Below are 2795 nucleotides of genomic sequence, written 5' to 3'. Positions count from 1 at the left end.
GTTGTTTTTTGTTTGTTTTGAAAATCAGTAATTTCCTTTCTATTTAATGCACACTGTATATAGAGAAGCATTACATTCACCCATCAACATTTTGTCTTATTAGAATTTCTTCTAATTGGCTTAATTTTACGTTTGGTCTCTGGAGGTTAAAATTTCACAAGTTCAGTATTCAAAGTATCAAACTTGGACGATTTTGGTCCTTTCATCAATCTTCCGTTTAATATATTTTATTGATTTGACTCTGAATGATAATGTGGGAGGTGATGTGTTGCTTATGTTCACATGACTTAACTGCACTTCTGGTCCCTTGTGATTAATGCTTATAAGTTATTAGAATCATATATAATTAGATATTATGCAATCAGTTATCTTATTTCATTTTTTGTTCAGCTTGATACTATGTTTGCTATTATATAGTCTTCTCTTTTATGTAAATATGCATATTTTGATCAATAAATTATTTTATTTCATTATCTTATAATATGATATCAGAGCTGATTTTTTCACATTCATTCTAACAATTTTTGTTTTCTCTCATGGATGAAAACGTTAATGTCTCATAGTCGATTGTTGTTAGTGTATGTTTGACCTAAATGCTAGTCATTTTCCTAATGATTTTTTTTTTTGCTATTTATATCAATCTTTTGTTCAAATGTAAATGTTTCATTGACTCCTGTGTCAGAACTCATTTGCTTATTCTGTCATGTTTACAATCTTAGAAATGTGTTATTGATAACACTCATGTATTCTTGTTGTAACTATTGACATTGTTTAACTGTCTTAAATTTATGCTTTATAATTTTTTTATGTTCCTCATTTCAATTTTAATTTGTTGACTATGACTGTTAATGGACTCATATCAATCACCATTTTTACATATATATTTTTTTCCAATAAATGTTTCACTTCAGAAAGATTGTCAATGATAATCTTATTCAAAGACTGCATGTGTTGCCTCCTTCCGTTTTTTCACAAAAATATTGCAATTTTGTTTCCTTTTTAGTAGTAGTACAAATACTGCTTTTGAGAATACCTACTTTTGACATGCTAGATTTGGATATTATAAAGTTCTTTGATTTTTGAGTAATGATATTCATATTATTTTTTTTTTACTTCCAATCATCAAATTTTTCCACCTGGTAAGGTTATAAGAAGACTATCTTTCACTTCACCCAACAATATGTATCAATCATTATTCCATATAATACACTGAGATTTGGGAATCTTGTGGTGGGCCTACTTATGATCATAAACGTTTTTTCTTAACTTTGGAGGATGATTGCTGTTATTTTAATGGGATATTTTTTTCTCACACATGAATATGAAGTTGTTCTCAGAATTTTTACTTTTAATTAACTCAGTATTTATTTTTTCAAATACAATCTTTTCTTGAATATGGTTGGTCATTTCATTAAAGATGTAATTTGAGATTTATTGTTACATGAAGAAATCAACGTTGAAAAGCAATCACAACTATAAAGAGTTTAACCTAAAAATTTGTGTATAACATTTGGTCAATAAGTGAGCTTTGAGATAATCAATAGTACCATCAAGATCAACTATGATAGAAAAGCCCACCTACAACAAACTTCCCAGAAGATAAAGGAACGAGTTTTCAAGTTTTATTATTTTTATACACTCTTATTTCATCAACTGGTTTGAGAGCAACTAAAAGTTCAGGCATTAACTGTAGATTTTAGCATTGACACAAATAAATTGATGAAAGACAAGTATAAAATAATGGAAGTAGCCTATAATAAATCAAACTAATACACTAAATAGATGAAAGATAAGTATAAAATAATGGAAATAGCCCATGATAAATCAAAGTAATACAATGAGGAGAAGAATTATGGGTAGAGCTTATACTTATCATATTTAAGTGTGAAAGTTTGATTGGATGAAAAAGTTGACACTAGAAGAGAGTCATCCCATGGATGATGAGAAATTTTTTGAAGACTATACACCTGAAGAGGTGGGGTACCTGTAGGTACATTAGACACAATAAAAGGATCACAAGCAATTAGGATGACATGATCAGATGGAAACACAGTAAGTGAACAATTAAACTTAAAGTAGAGGGATAACAAAGTGAAGGTGACATTAGCTAAAATGAAATAATGACTAAGAAAAGGAGAGAAACATGTATACAGTTTTTGTTATCTACTGAATCCTAAAAAGACATGTTTATATGATCTAGCAATAATTTATCAAGACAGGATCAAAATTGTGAACAATGCACGTGAACTAAAAAACTCTTCTTAGTGGTAAAAGATAACGAGGTTAATGAGAAAATAAAATAAAATGAGGAATTTTGTTAAAAATAATACATCTTGAATAATCATCAATATAAAGTGATGAAAAATTGAAATTTTGAATTTGACTTAACACAACTCGGTTCCTAAATATCATAATGAACAAGGCAAAAAAGAAACAAAACATGTTGTGAGACACTTGTAAGGAAAGAACTATGGTTGTATTTTTCTAATTAACACAACTCACAAGACAAACTTGATAACTTAGATAAACTTGGAACAACCTACTACATCTTGGCAATGCTAGAAAGACTCAACTTAGCATGAATGAGAAAGAGAGAATACATGATCAAACTAACATGAGCAAATGTTGTAGATGATAAAGACCTGTAAAGCATAACATTGATCAATTTTGTGACCAAGCTTGTGAGAATGCTCACACTTGTGACGCTTTTTGCATAGCTTATAACAATGATTGTCATCATCATGTTAAGATACCAATATTGAAGAGTCATCAAAGGTGACTAAAGAAGGTATTTT

This window comes from Vigna umbellata, chromosome 3 (genome assembly GCF_029865625.1).
Source record: "Vigna umbellata cultivar VRB3 chromosome 3, Vumbellata_1.0, whole genome shotgun sequence".
NCBI classification, from domain to species: Eukaryota; Viridiplantae; Streptophyta; class Magnoliopsida; order Fabales; family Fabaceae; genus Vigna; species Vigna umbellata.
The sequence above is the reverse complement of the archived record's forward strand: the minus strand, read 5'-3'. Positions refer to the sequence as shown.